The sequence below is a fragment of the Ovis aries genome, chromosome 3 (genome assembly GCF_016772045.2).
Source record: "Ovis aries strain OAR_USU_Benz2616 breed Rambouillet chromosome 3, ARS-UI_Ramb_v3.0, whole genome shotgun sequence".
Taxonomy (NCBI): domain Eukaryota; kingdom Metazoa; phylum Chordata; class Mammalia; order Artiodactyla; family Bovidae; genus Ovis; species Ovis aries.
In genome coordinates this window covers 77,646,362-77,662,721 of record NC_056056.1, presented here as the reverse complement: position 1 = coordinate 77,662,721, position 16,360 = coordinate 77,646,362, and the positions used below count along the sequence as shown (strand labels likewise).

At 40.9% G+C, this 16,360-nt stretch overlaps 1 long non-coding RNA gene across 1 annotated transcript; it reads right to left on the bottom strand.

The window, feature by feature from the left end:
- Window positions 1–248: 248 nt before the first annotated feature.
- Window positions 249–16,272, bottom strand: LOC132659409 (uncharacterized). Its single transcript, XR_009599839.1, has 2 exons — window positions 3,437–16,272; window positions 249–1,015 (listed from the first exon to the last, which is right to left on the bottom strand). It is a non-coding gene; the product is annotated as an uncharacterized LOC132659409 (long non-coding RNA).
- Window positions 16,273–16,360: the final 88 nt, after the last annotated feature.

Here is a 16,360-nt window from a genome sequence, read left to right as displayed (position 1 = left end):
GGCCGACAGCGGATGAGATGGCTGGATGGCATCACTGACTCGATGGACGTGAGTTTGAGTGAACTCCGGGAGATGGTGATGGACAGGGAGGCCTGGCGTGCTACGATTCATGGGGTTGCAGAGAGTCGGACACGACTGAGCGACTGAACTGAACTGAAGTGTTTTACCCCTTTCTAGGGTCCTGACATAATAAACATATTCTTCAACAATCAACCCGCAGCAGTAACAACAACAAAGACAAATGCATAAAAGATTTGTTAAATTTTATTTTGTTTGTTTGTTTTATTAGCACATGGCCTCAGAGAAGCTAACTAAAGATCCCACCCTCTAGCTCTGCGGTGTTGCTCCTCAGGGCAAGGCTGACATTAGATACAGGTATTTGAAAATGAAAGATACTCCTTTCCAACCTAGAAGAAATTATTCAGGAATCTGGGAGACAGCATATGATATTTTGCCAGGTGCCACCAGTCTTTCTCAATAAAACATCCCTAGTGAAAAAACGTGGAGGCTAGAAAGGGCTGGTGAGGGAAAAGCATGACGAGGAGGGTTGGCAGCAGTATACCCTCGGGGAATTCAATGTCAGGGGGAGCATACAGGGAGACACCGTAAATGTGCTTTTCTCGCAAAGTTCCTTTCGTTTCAGAGTTGGAAAACTGAGGTGTGGGCACAATCACCAGAGGCATCCAGCTAGTTGCTGACTGAGCTGGCTGTCTCTACTCAATCACACTGCTTCTTCACTTTCCTGATTTCCCACCTCTGTTCTGTTCTAAACTGCCCTTGTCAATTGGCACTAAAATCTCTGCACCTAGAGTTTCAGACATGTTTGGAAACTTCCTTTAAATGTGTTGATGACTAAGTGCTGAATTATATGTGAGAGCAAGAAAACTCCCTCCAGGATGAGGTATTCAGAGACCAGTCATGATATGTTCCATTCTTCCAGGCTCTCTACATTTTCACACAGGAGGAATCAGTTTCTTGAGAGTGCACAGGCCCCCAAAAGCCATCGTAAAGGTATCTGTGGAGAAGACAAGGCAAAATCCCATGGGTCCAGCTACCCTCCACAATCCTGATTCCTCCTGTGGCGATGATGTGTGTGGACCGGGTGATTTGTGAGAGACAGCTGAATGAGCTACATGTACAGCTGGTCCTTGAGTCTTTGGTTCTCCTCAGCATCAGCTGGCAAGACCGTGTCCTTGCCCCACTGCCCCTGAGAGACACTGAATCTTGGCAGGGAGAGGAAGAGGGAGTGATACTGCATCTAACTTTGAGAATAAATCATTACCATATCAGTGTGCAAACGACATGTTCCAATGGGCAGTGTAGGAGTATGCATGTTTGTCTAGCTATCTTGAATATTATAGGCATGGTCTAATTCTTCTAATAATGAATTGCAAAAGAACAAGATGTACTGTTGTGCTTTATAGTTCAGGCAAACAATACAGGTATTGGCTAACATGGTTTGATATGATCAGCTTTTTTTTCAAAGCAGATCTGGCAGAAAAGCAGTGGACTATTGGAGGAGTTGCATTGGCCCTTCCAACGCTTCTCTGTCCAGTCCATTAATCCGCAGCAGAATCGCCAAGACACCACATTACTGTGCTGTAGCTCAAAGAGGTCTGTGGTTGTAATTGGGTTGACTGGGAACAAAGTTATATCATTCCAATTCTGATTGATTAATGCTGAAGTCATTGCTAAAAAATGGTTACCAGTTTCAGTTTCCACAAATCATTCAGTGGTGAATGAGGATTAAGCTAAACAAACTTGGGCCTGTGAACACAGATTTTTCTTGCAGTGTGGGGCAGAGGTGTAGAGATGGTGGAAAGGGAAGAGAAACACTAGATTTGACTGAAGAAGAAAAAAAAAAACGCCTGCAGTCTGGGTTCTTACGGCATCTTGGGCACTTCCCTTTCTTTTGTTGCCTTGTTCCCATCTCTGCATTCGCTGTCGCTGAGCAGTCAGATCACCACCAAATGGTACCGCCACGGTCATTCCTTTCTATCACCCTTGGCTCTTGCTTTACAGATGCCCATTATTAGCCAGATGGAGTTATTGCCTAGTCAAATAATATAAACCTCCCCTCTCTGAAAGCTTTTCCACCCAGATTCTCCAACTCCACCCACTTCCTCCCAATTGCTTTTTCCTGGTGAAGTACTCTCCCAGTCATTCCCTTCGTCTCTTTCTCTCAGCCTCTCTTTTTCATCACTCCCATATCTAAATTTTCTCCTTTATGGAAGGATAGCATTCCTCTACTTGGGTTAGACAATCTTTTAAAAAATGCTTAGTGTATTTCCACCAATCCTGGACACAGAATAGGTAGGGTATTGGAATTGCAAGAATGTTTTGGACAAACTCAAATTTAAATATTGCTTTTCTGTTTGGGGTTCTTTGAGACATATCCAAACAAATAATAGGGGGAAATGTTTTTTCATTTTTAAGTAAGCTCTGGTTGTTTCAGTGTCAGCAATCTCAAGCATTACTTCTTGCCAGCTTTCCATTTGGTAGAAGGTGCTTCCTAAAGATGAACTTCTGTGGAGTCAGAACCAGCACAGATGAGCCAAATCACGATTAAAATGCTTGCTGGCTGCTCCTTTCGCCAGTGTAGCTCTGTTTCCACTTGTTGGAAATCCATCTGTCTGTCAGTGTTTGTGAACACCAATACCTTTTTCGATATAACAAACTCACAGTGTTCCACTTCAAGAAAGCCAGCATTCATAATTTTCAAGCCTCCAACTTTAAAGAAATGAAAGCAACTGAATTTCTCTTCATTTAAAAGTAGAAACAGTAGTATTACATAGCTAGAAATTTCTGTAAAGTGGATTGGCAATAACGTTACTTATGCTTTCAAAAATAGGGTTCTTCGAAATTTATGCCTGTGTATCAGTCACAAGATAATACGTTTTTTGACTTTAAACTATTTTCTTTCTTGTCCTAGAAATGCTGTTACGCTGTGGACATTTACAGAAATTTGGCTTGAGAAAAAATGTTTAAAAACCAGGTTGAGGTAAATTATAATTTATTATTGGGAGGAAAACACTCTTAGTTGCAACATCTCTAACTGGAAAGCTTTTGAATTTTCTAGATATGACATAAAGATTTATGAGGTGTGATTTCACAGAAGAAAAAACATTTTGGTAAAAACTTTTTTTTGGTAGGTAAAATAGGAACTCACAGGAGTAACTAGATGAACTTTATTGGAAGTCCTCTGTGAATTTAATTGAGCAAATGAAATCCATTAAACTCTGGGAAACTAAACGTGCATGTTTATTATTTATTTCTGGCATTGAGTCCTTTCCATTTCCCTACAGAGTTGTTTGCGGGATCTAATACTTTGAAAACATGCTATTTTAACTTGAGTCAGTAACTTGATGCTAGCGATTTGGTGAGAGGGCATGAGATTAGAGTATGGCCAGCGTCTCATTCTCACCCTGGCACTCACCAGATTTTGACTGTGGTCATCTCTCTTCCATATTTTGGACTTCTGTCTTCTCATCTGTTTGACAAGCATAAGAAATACCTGATCTTGTTGCCTCTTAACATTGTTGTGAAGATCAAATAAAGTCCTAGTTGTTAAAACATTTTGAAACTATCAAGTGCTATATAGTATAAGGCAGTCTATTCATTATCACCTCAGAATTCCTCTCAGATTACATTGCTTCAAATGCATTATTTAGGAAAAGTACAAACTTGAATGCCATATGGAGTCCCTGTTGACACTGCAGATGTTGGTTAATTTTAGATTCGAAAAGAACAAAAGAACAGAAGCAGTACCAAGCAAATTAGCCTCTCTTTAGCTTTTTCTTCGAAGTCTCCTATTATACAAATACCAAACTAAAAATGGCAGGCTAAATATTATAGAAAATTACATCATTTGAAGCATCGAAATTCTGTATATCCAAGCCTTTTTGTAGTTTATTTTTGCAGGAGTTTATTCCCTTCAAAACACATCACTGATGAACTTAATGCTATAAGATTAATCATGGTTATTTCTTCAAGGACCAAGTAAGAGGATTTTAATCTTAAACTGTAACCACAATAACACAGAGCCAGGAGAAATAGAAAAGTCTCAGAAAGACTCACAAAAAGCCATTTTGGTGGTCATAGTCTCTCTTGAACTAATGGAAAACTGAACTAACCTCAGCGAGCCTTGGTCTCTGATTCTGAAGATTCATATTTACCAGTGGGAATTTCCTTGAAGAACAGGTGTGGCAGACTTGCACACACTCATGACAACTGCTTTTACAGCCTCATCAGCTTGAGAAGACCTGTCTGCCTCACATGTGCCATCTGTAAGACATCTCTTCGCATTTTGTCAAACCTGACTCTGTTTACACATGCACAAGCAAGAAGTGCTTTTGTAAAACATATAGATGGCACCTGTCATTCTATCTCGTTTGTACACCACTCACTAACAAAAAATATCCTGGAACAAGCTGAGCATTCTGTAAGTGCCTTGTAATTATTTATATTATAGATAACATTTTTATATTATATATTATTAATATAATATTGCTTATATTATATATATATACAAAGGTCCAGTTGATATTCTGAACCTAGATTTTTACTTTTTAGAGGATAATCATGTCCCCAGATTATTCACTAAGTCTATCACTTTAATTAGAAATAATTTTCAAACAGAGACCATAAGTATTTCACCTATAAGGCATCTGCTCCTCTAAAAGAGGCAAAAATTTTAAAGTTTGTCATAACCTATCTTTTAGTCATTTGGTGGGTACAATCTGATATTTCAAAGTCTACTCTCACATGGATTAGAATTATTAAAAGCAAACCCAAAAAGGAGATTTTATGACACAGCTTATTATGGATGCAGTCTAGGCTGATTATTTTTGTATTAAGTATACTAGTAATCGCCTCCCTATCCTGCCCATATACTGCCCCTGTTAGCACAAAAGGTTTAATAAGACAGGTGCAACTTGATTCTACATTACATGGTTCCCTCAAACTGGAACAAAATTTTAACTCCCTCAAATATTTTCCCCAGTGAAGGCCTTTGGATTACTGCAAATGATTACAGGCCTAAACAAGAAATGGATTCAAACAACTCTCATTCACTGCTGAAACTGAACTGGAACTGACCCCTAAAAGAAATTGGCTTAATTCCTATAAGAGGAATATGAATCAGGTTGCCGTCTGTTCCCTTCCTTCTTTAACTTCCCCAGTGAGCTGTGTTTAAGCATAGAACTGGAGGAGTCTTTCAGGGATGGGAAAGAGGACTCTCGTTTGGTATTTAGATGGGTTTGCTGCAAGGCTAAAGTCACTCTAGATGTGAGAAGAAAGGAATCTGGAAATTAGCTGGGGAAATCACAAAATTTGGCAAACCATGGGCACAATATGAGTTTAATTTGCCAAATTTTGTTTGAAGATGTTACATCAATCAAAAATCCTTTGCTCACCAAAGTTGAGAAAACATAACCCAAAGTAGCTGAATCAAAAGGTAAATTTGTTGACCCATGTAACTGGATAATTTAGAGTATCTGGTGTAGGTGCAGCTTGATCCAGGCCTCAAACAATATGACCTAGGACTTGCTTTCTCTCTCCCTTTCTCAGCTCCGCATCTCCCATATGGGCTCCACTCTGGGACGAGCTCTCACCTTCTGTACCCGATACGGATGCGAGCCGCCACTTACCCCTAGGCTCAAATCCAGGACCAACTTTTCCAGCAGGTTCAGAATGGATCACCATGACCAGGGGAGTAGGATATACTAGATGACCTAGACCAAGGTCACATGTGTCACCCCACAGCATGGGGGTGGAGACATCACTGTTCTCACCAAGCCCTGAGAGTAGGGAGGACCAGAGTCCACAGAACAAAATTAAGAGTGTGGTGAGTAGAACTGATGTTCTCCACAAACACTCAGGAACCAGACACACAAATAAATTTATTGAATATTATCCCTCACTTAAGAAGGAATTCTGGATATCTTCTAGAATCCAAGTCTTACCAGCTGAAGAGAAAAAAAGGAGAATGTATAACTGACATTTCCTAATGTTTACGTAGAAGAGTTAGTGCTTAATGAAAGTTAAAGGATAAATATTGCAAATACAGAAACCAAAATATATGAGAAGCAATTTAAATTTAATTAATTTAAAACCAAAAAAGAAGTGGATTCCATTTTAAAAAAGAAAAAGATAATGGCCAAGAGACTATAGAATCCTCACGTGAGACATTTTAAAAATTGAAGGTAGTTTCAGTTAGAGTTGTGAGTAGATACTCTTCAAGATATTGGGCAGTTCTAGCTTCATGATTTGTAGATTTTGCAGTTTCTGAGAAAGAGAGCTTTAGAGCTAAGGAAAGCTTTATAGGTGGCTATTTGTTGAAACTTGTCAACTCATGATTTGTTTTTAAATACTTTCATTCTGTAATTGAAACAAACAAACAAACTTCCCCATACATGAAATGGAACGGAACCAAAGAGAAGTCCTATGTGGAAAATAATTTTATTTTCTAATAGTGATAGTAATATGGCTAGGCCAGCTTCTTACGATATTTACAAGTATTTCTCAAATGGCAGCTTTCACTGCCATGTTACTTGTACATATTTCTACATCTGTATGTTCTCCTAAATTTTGTTGTTCAGTCACTAAGTCGTGTCCAACTCTTTGCAACCACATGGACTATAGCACGCCAGTCTTCCCTGTCCTTCACTATCTCCTGGAGTTTGCTCAAACTCATGTCCATTGAGTTGATGATGCCCTGCTACTGCTACTGATAAGTCACTTCCGTCGTGTCTGACTGTGTGTGACCACATAGATGGCAGCCCACCAGGCTCCCCCGTCTCTGGGATTCTCCAAGCAAGAACACTGGAGTGGGCTCCCATTTCCTTCTCTAATGTATGAAAGTGAAAAGTGAAAGTGAAGTCGCTCAGTCGTGTCCGACTCTTGGCGACCCCATGGACTGCAGCCTACCAGGCTCCTCTGTCCATGGGATTTTCCAGGCAAGAGTACTGGAGTGGGGTGCCACTGCGTTCTCCAGATGATGTCCTAAATAGTTCTAAATATTTCATGTAAATTAAATACCCTAGGATTCTTCCATCCTGATCTCATGTATCTGGAATCCAATAAATAAAAAAAGTATGGAGGGAGGTGCCTAATGTAAAGACAGGATGCTCACTTTACACGGCTCAGTTATAAAGCACATTTACCAAAGTCTATCCATTTTACCAGGCCCTTAAACCTATTCTCCAAAAGCAACCATGGGAAATTGAAGAATTACAAAGACAAATGCAAAGGGAGGCTAATTAAAAGAAAAACGAGTGAAGGATATTTGAACCTGGGGCTAGGGTAGCACTAGAGCTGTTTGGGGCAGTCTACACCTCAGTCAGTTCAATCCAGTCACTCAGTCATGTCCGACTCTTTGTGACCCCATGAATCGCAGCATGCCAGGCCTCCCTGTCCATCACCAACTCCCGGAGTTCACTCAGACTCATGTCCATCGAGTCAGTGATGCCATCCAGCCACCTTACAAGTTCTCACTCCAAACCCATTAATCCCATCATAGACTTCATTCAAAAGATGCTTCTATATGTTGAATTAAGAAAACTCAAGTATTTTCTAGAGCTTGCAATTTATTAACTGGCACATAATCAAGTTGAATATTATTCTTTCTTTTCTTCTTTTTAAAAATATGCCAGCCATTACTGGTTACAGGAGAAGCAGATTAAATATTTTAAAATTTTCTGGACTTCCCTGGTGGTCTAGTGGTTGAGAATCTGCCTGCCAATAGAGAGGACATGGGTTCTATCTCTGATCCAGGAAGATTCCATATGCCACAGGGCAACTGAGCCCATGCACCATAACTACTGAAGCCCAAGTGCCCTGGAGCCCATGCTGGGCAATAAGGGAAGACTGCACACTGCAACTAGAGAAAACAGGCTTGCAGCAACAAAGACACAGCACGGTCAAAAATAAATAAGTAAATAGATAATTTTAAAAAATAGTTAAACAGATAAAATACCAATAAATACTCATTGCAGAAATTAAAAAAAATATTTATTAGGAAATGATAAAAGCTATAATTTTCAGACCAAAGAATGAGGAATTATTTTTAATGGAATGTGAGAGCTAATCCTTTGAAAGTTGACGTTCTAATTTGGAAACCTAGTCACACCACCTTAGAAGATTCCTTTGGAAGATTTTATTAAAGTGTTTAGGGGACTTCTGGGGATTTATCCTAAAGATATACCTGCAGACATATGTGCCGGGTTATTCAGCACAGCACTGTTTGTAATAAATAGCAAAGATTATAAACAGCTCAAGTGCTCATCAATAGGGGAATGGTTAAATAAACTGTAGTGTGATGCTATGCAGCTGTTTAAAAGAATGAGGAAGCTGTCTCAGTACTGATATGACAGAGCTCGAAGAGACTTTGTCAATGGGGAAAGCAATATGCAGATCAGGAGATAGAATATGCCACCGTTTGTGTAAGCAGGGAAGAAAAGAAAGAAGAACTGCTTACATGAGCATGAAGAATCACTGTCAGGACACATGGGAAAAGCAATATAAGTAACTATCTCTACCTATGAGGGTGGGTGGGCAGGAAGAAGGGATGGAAGAAGCAGGGTGGGAGGGAGAATTTTCACCATATACCTTTTAATTTTGTTTTGATCTTTTAAAAATTTTCTGGTGGAAATCTTTTTTTTAAATTTATTTACATATTTATTTCTGTCTGCACTGGGTCTTTGCTGCTGTAAAGACGGACCTTCTAGGGGCCACGCTCTAGTTGCGGTACACAGGCTTCTCACTGCCGTGGCTTCTCTTGTTGCGGAGCACAGGCTCCAGAGAGTGTGCTCAGCAGTTGTGGTGCAAGGGCTTAGTCGCTCCATGGCGTGTGGGACTCTTCCTTGACAGGGATCAAATCTATGTCCCCTGCATTGGCAGGTGGCTTCTCAACCACTGGTCCACCAGGGAAGTCCTGTTTTGATTTTTGAAACATGTGAATGTATCAACTGGTCAAATATTTAAAATTAAATAAATACCAGAAAGAAAAAAGCTTGAGAGAAGTCATTCAGGAGTCATACAGTAATTTCATGAAGGTTACACTTAAAATAAAAAGAAAAAGAAATCTGAATTTATCCTCAACCATAGGTATACTGCTGGTCAGGCATGAATAGGCGGAGACAGCAGAAGCTCAGACCACAGTGACTCCCATTCCTATTAGCCCAGCACCTTGCTTCTGTCCAGTATCTTAACCTTGTGGTTCTTTTTCCATATCTTTCTTTTCTCTTCTCTCAAGAAAAAAGAAAAATCCAAGATCCCAGAAGATGACACTAACAGAAAAGTTACCAGTAGAAATTACCAGGGTAATTCTATTAACTGGTAGAGGCAGTCGTCCCCACTAGTCTGGGTTTTTTTGAGGACAAGTACTGTGTCTCACTCAATGGGCTTTGTATTCTCAGAGCCTAGCGCAGCACCTCCATAGGCACTGTGTAAATTCAGTAAGCTGAACTTCTATCTGCTTGCTTAGCTTCTAATCCTAAGAGTCATCTTTTAACATCTTTCCCTCACTCGCTGTCATTAAATCCATCAGTTAGACTCATCAGTTCTATCTGCCAAACATACCCCCAAACTACTACTCTTCACCATCTTCAGCACTACCACCCTAATCAAGATCAACATCTCTAATCCGGACAGAAATCACTAGTCTCCCTTCGGATCCTCACTCTCACCTCCCCCGGAACACATTCTCCATATGTAGTTAGGGCTAGTTTTTAAAAAACCAACCAGGTCATATCATACTCCTGCTTAAAATCCTCCAGTGGTTTCTATTACAATCTGAATATGATTTAAACTCTCTACTCTGCCAGTCCAAGCTCTGTCTGCTTCTTTGGCTTCACCTCCTACCACTTCCCCTCCCTCTCTCCACACCATATCAGCTTACCTTCAGTTCCGCACATAGACTTTGCTTCCCCTGTCCCAGGCTATCTGTCTGTGCTCTCCCCTCTGCCTGGAAGGCTATTCCTCCTTTTTGTAGGATCATCTCCTTCTCATTATTGATGCTCAAAGGCCACTTTCTTGGAGAGGCTTTTTATGACCACTCCACTTACGTCAGTACCAACTCCCCATGCTCTTTCTGTAGAATCTTTAACTATATAGATTAAATATCATTCAGTGGCTCTAAAAAGTTTTTGTTGAATAAAAATAAAGACTTTCAAAATTAATCAGGGATAGACTATATAGTTTATTTCCTCAGAGATCTTTTGATGAAACTATTTAATTACAAAGGCAATAAACAATTATAAAGGGCTTCCCAGTTGTTGCTGGTGGTAAAGAATCTGCCTGTCAATGCAGGTGACATGGGTTCGATTCCTGGGTCAGGAAGATCCCCTGGAGTAGGAAATGGCCACTCATTCCAGTATTCTTACCTGGAAAATTCCATGGACTGAGGAACCTGGCAGGCTACAGCCCATGGGGTCTCAAAGAGGTGGACACGACAAAAAAAGAAAGTGTCATGATTTGCTTTTATATTGTACAAAGTAGGCTAAGAGAATAAATGAAGAGAATATGGTTCTATTAATGTAAGAAATAGTAACTTAGGTCATAAACCAATCTAGGCGACAGGCAGCTCAAGCACTATGTTAAGCAGAAGGACTATAAAGATGGCTAGATGTTAATTTTGCACTGAAGGAGCGCAAAAGCTAGCAGAAGATATTTTAAATATCTTAGTTGCTTAGTTGCTCAGTAGTATCCAACTCTTTGCTACCCCATGGACTGTAATCCACCAGGCTCCTCTGTCCATTGGGATTCTCCAGGCAAGAATACTAGAATGGGTGGCCATGCCCTCCTCCAGGGGATCTTCCCGACACAGGGACTGAACCCAGGTCTCCCACACTGCAGGCAGATTCTTTACTATCTGAGCCACCAGTGAAGCCCAGCAGAGATATAGCTTTGTCATTATAATCTCTAATATCTGTATAGTGTAAAATACATTCACATTTATAATTATACTTAGTTCATTTAATCACCAGAACAGTCTTATGAGGGAGTATTATTAAAAGTGTTATCTCAGTTTTATAGTTAAATAACCAAGGTTCAGAGAGGTTATGTGACTTGCCTTAGATGGCACAGCAAGCGGTGAATGAGATTTTTAAGTTAGACCCAGGTCTTCTGACTCAGCTCTCCTGTTCTTCTGTTGTTGTTCAGTGTTCAACTGCTAAGTCATGTCCAACTCTTTGTGGCCCCATGGACTGCAGCATGCCAGACTCCTCTGTCCTCCACTATCTCCCAGAGTTTGCTCAAATAAATTCATGCTCATTGAGTGGGTGATGCCATCCAACCATCTCACCCTCTGCTGCCCCCTTCTCCTTTTGCCTTCAATCTCTCCTAGCATCAGAGTCTTTTCCAATGAATCAACTCTTCACATAAGGTGGCCAAAATATTGGAGCTCAGCTTCAACATCAATCCTTCCAATGAATATTGAGGCTTGATTTCCTTTAGGATTGACTGGTTTGATCTCCCTGCAGTCCAAGAGACTCTCAAGAGTCTTCTCCAGCACTGCAATTCAAAAGCATTAATTCTTTGGCACTCAGCTTTCTTTATGGTCCAACTCTCACATCCGTATACAAATACAGGAAAAACCACAGCTTTGACTGCATGGACCTTTGTTGGCAAAGTGATGTCTCTGCTTTTTAATGTGTCTAGGTTTGTCATAGCTTTCCTTCGAAGGAGCAAGCATCTTTTAATTTCACGGCTGCAGTCACCGTCCACAGTGATCTCCTGTTCTACTTCATCACTGTGTCTGTTCAGTGTGATAAATATATGTGCAGCATGCTATGAGAGGTCAAGTGTAACAGACGGAATGACTATTTTTATCTGGAGAGGTCTGGGACGGCTTTATTGAGGAAAGCCATATAAATGGGGCTATGAAAGGTGGAGGAGTTTCTAGGTGGAGGAAAAGGCACATTTCAGACAGAGATCATATACAAAGCACAGAAAGATGAAAATGTATAGCATGCTTTATGTAGCAGGGAGCAGAGGAATCCAGGAGGGGAGGTTGGGGCCATACTGTGAAAGATTTTCAGTGCTACTTTGTATGCCGTTGGGCAATCTCTGAATGCAGACGTTTGAAACAGTCAGCTCTGGGTTTTCAAGAGTGGCAGATTGGGGGATGAATTGGATCATGAAGAAACTAGTTAGGAGGTTTTTTTTTAAAAGAGTGATCATGTGAGCAAGATGTATCTGAATGATGATATTAGAAATGGAAAGGACTGATTACAAAATGTTTGTGTGAAATAGAATCACTTTTTTGGGAGGTTGAAAAGAGGGAAGAGTGAAGATTATTTTTAAAATTTTCTTGCTTATATGACTAGGTGGATGACGGCTTCAGCAGAATTGAAGAATGCAGAAAAATGATTTAAAAAGGGAATTGGAGGAGATGGGGGTTTTCTTGTAGATAAGATAAAGCTTTTAGTCCTATTTGGTTTGAGGAGCCTACCAGCCTCCTCTGTCTATGGGATTCTCCAGGAAAGAATATTGGAGTGGGTTGCTATGCTCTCCTCTAGGGTATTTTCCCAATCCAGGGATCGAATCCACTCTTCCGGCTCCTGCATCGGCAGGTAGTTTCTTTTACCACTAGTGTCACCTTGGAAGCCCAGATATGTCGAGTAGATGGCTATAAATATGGGTCTAGAATGGGTCTAGAATTTGAAAGCAAGGTTGAAGTTAGAGACTAGATTTTGGAGTAATCAAAATATAAGTTGTATTAAAATTTCTGCTGTGAATGGGGCACAAGGGAACTTTTGGGGTTGATGTAAATATTCTATTTCATGATTATGATAGTGATTACAAGGATATACATGTCTCGAAACAGATCAAATGGTGCACTTTAAATGGGTTCATTTTATATAATCTTGAATTCCTTAAAAAAAAACTGCTAAAAATAAAAGTGAACTGCCTTGTATAACATACTGCTAAATTGTTTTTAAAAACTGTTAATTGTTTTAAAAGAAGAGAATGAGAAACTATTCACACATCAGTTAAAAACAACTGATAAGAAGCAAGGAAAGCTGCCATGGTTTCATTGGTTCCAGAAGCCAGTGCCTGAGTTGCCAGTTTATGGGCCATTTGGGAGACCTCCATTCAAAGACTTATTCCCTCCCCAAACCACCCTCTTTCATCCTCAGCCCACCCTTATACCACCCGGATTGACTTCCCCATTTGGAAGAGCTGAGATAATAAAGGTACTTGAAGAATACAATATGACTCACTGCTGAACAAGAAATATTCCCATATTGATTGATTTCAGGCTTACGGCCAATTTGGCCTCCTTGTTTGGCACCATTCCCTCAGCACCACTTCTGAATTGTTCTTTCAATGTTCAGCTTAAAATCTACTTTGTTCAAAAAAACATGTTTAATTTGACAGGAGGAGGAGTTTGATACCTGTATTCACCACCCAGTGTGAACACATCTACCATGAATATACAGTCACCAAATTTGTACATTTATGTTGGAATCTCAGTTCTGTCACTAAGTCTTTGAGATCTTGAAGAAAATAAGGATTATAAGAGGCACCTTGCAGGGTGATGTGGATCAAGTCAGTTAGCATATGTGAAAATGCCAAGTATGGCATTGAGTAGGCGCTCAATAAGAGGCAGATGCCTTGTCAAGCCTGACTATACTCTCTGAATTATTGGGTCTGTATTAAAAGTTTCTTGAAAGTAAAAGCACTCTTTTCTGCACTCTGCACTCCCACCCTAACTAATACATCCTCCAGAGACATGGGTGAATGATGCTTAGAAATCTGGCAGGTCAAGGATAAAGTTGAAAAAGATTTACACAATAAATATGTAGATGAGAAGAGATCATTCTGGGGACACAGAAAAAATGGAACTCCATTTAGAGGAGGTGGCAAAGGTCTTTCTTTACATTTCCTCTTTTCATTCATTTAAAATTTTATCTTGCCAAGAAGAGGGGACAGGTTTCATCTTGATGAGCAGAGCTGCAGGACTATGTGCCAATACACCTGGTATTGATTCATGCCAGTTGGGAGAGGAGCTTGGCTTCTCCATGTTTTACTACTGTGGTTTTCTGGGCTGGGCAGCTGGGTGCCTAATAATGATAAAAACTATAATAGTACTTCATAATTACGCACTGCCCTTTGCCAGAACTTGGGTTTAATTACAGTGACTATGATGGAACTGGCAACATCTCACTCCCTGTTGGGGTGCAACACCCAAGGGCTTGGAAATAGAGTCAAGTGGCAACTGCAACCCTTCTCCTGCAGAGCCTCTCCTGGCAATTTACCCAGAGTGCTCTGGGTTTGAAGCTCCTCATTAGAAACAAAGAGTATTTTTAAATTGCCCACGTGTACTTGGCACTGTCAAGTAAAGTAGTGTTTATGATGCAACTCCTGCCCCACATGGAACATAGCATCATGGAATCCCAGGCCTGGAAGGAACCAACAGAGGTAATCTCATTCATTTATTACCCTGCCCCCTGCCAGGAAGCATCACAGCCTCTACATTCTAATAGACGAGCTTACTGATCTTCCATTCTGTTGGGCTCAAGATGCTTTTGTGGCAGCCTGCTTCAGCGGTCAGATTTCACCAGTTCATGTCAATATGCATTTTGTGAGTACCTATTCTGAGTCAAGACACTGTGGAGGCCCAAAGATGTTTAAGGTGTGACTCCTGCCCTCAAAGTAGCTTATCTCCTAGCCGGGGGATTGGAATTGAGGCAGCCCTAACAAAAAGATAGAGGGAAGTCCTCACAGATGAAAGGAAGTAAAACCGCTCCAGATCAAACAATCAGGGTCATCTTTTCTTTGAGAATGAGAAGGAAGGATAAGAAGATACTAAGCAGGGTGGGGAGGCTGGGGGAACAGGATGGAGGGGGAGACTGAGGTGAAGAGCTGGGCAACAACTTTGGGAGATTCTTGCATGTTTCTCTGTTTTTCGGTGGGAGATCTTTATAGTATATATCACCCCCTGAATTATTAATTTGCTACTTTACTCATATATGCTTTATTTCACCCTATTCAGGAACTTAGTCAATTTTGTTCACCACCATATCCTAAGCACCTCAAACAGTAGCTGGCACATTGTAAAATGCTTAGTAAATACTGGGCTAATGAATAAATGGCCCAGGTGAGGCAATGGCTGTTGAAATTGAGGGGAAAGCACAATTAGAAAAGATAACCAACAGGACAAAGCTCAGAGGGGTACAGAAGTGTTACAGCAAGGAGGCAGTATGGAGGATTGCTCCCAGGTTCTGGTTTGGTGAAGTGAATGAATGGTGATGTTATCAAAGAAGATAACAGACGGGGAGGAGCAGGTTTTGTGGACTTCTTAGGGTATTTCAGTTCATATTTGGATGTGTCAAGATTAGATTTAAGTGGAGATATCCAAAAGCACTAAGACAGGCAGATGGGAACCTCATTAAAGGTACACTCAGTCATCAGAATGGTTAGACTACCTTAGAGTGCAGCAGAATGACTCTGTACCTACTAAGGAGAGGACTAAGGATTAGATCCTGGGACTCTTCTAAAAAGCCAACACAACTGAATTAGGTTAGCTGAAAAAAATGCAATCTGAGAGTTTATAGTCTTAGGGAAACTGGAGTGACGGGAGACCTTAGAAACTACTGCAAAAGAGATCACTTTATACAAGCGACCCTTGAACTCGATCATACGGATGTCACTGGCGGCCTTGAGAGGGGCACTTTCAGTGGATTAGTAAGGAACATAATTTAGTCTGGAGTTGAAATACGGCTGAGAGCCAGACAGGGTCTCATTGTTTGTTTTGTTTGGAGGTGTTATAATACGACCATGAGTATGTCTAACACAAAAGTGGCCAGTAAGTTTGTGAATGACAAGGCTTCTATAAGTCCAGACGGCCTGTCCTGGTGGAGTCAGACTGCCTCAACTATGCTTTTATCCTATTAACCATTTCTAGGGTTGGGGAGCCCTTCCAGCCAAACTGCAAGCAAAAAGTGAGAGACAACCCTCCATCCGATCTGAGTCATGTTTGTGACAGCTGGCAATAGGGATGGCATTACTTGAATTAAACGAAGTGCCTAGGTTCCCGTGGATCTTGGAATTTAATAATAGGCTCCTTGCTGGAGGGATCTAGGGAGACTCATTCACATTTTCCAACAAGGAACTCACGCCTCCATTCAACATTTTTCCTTTCCTTTTTCCTAACAGAGTTGAAACCAGGGACAAAGCGTTCCTCCTCCCACCACTTCAAGGCTGACCTTCCGCCCTCAAGCCCACCGCTGCCCCTTCTCGGACCACGTGACCCTGCTCAGACCCAGTGACTCGCCGCCGCCGACCCCTCCCCTTGGGTCCGCTTTACTCCGCCCCTCAAGCCCACGTGACCTCATATCTCCCATCTGACTGGCTC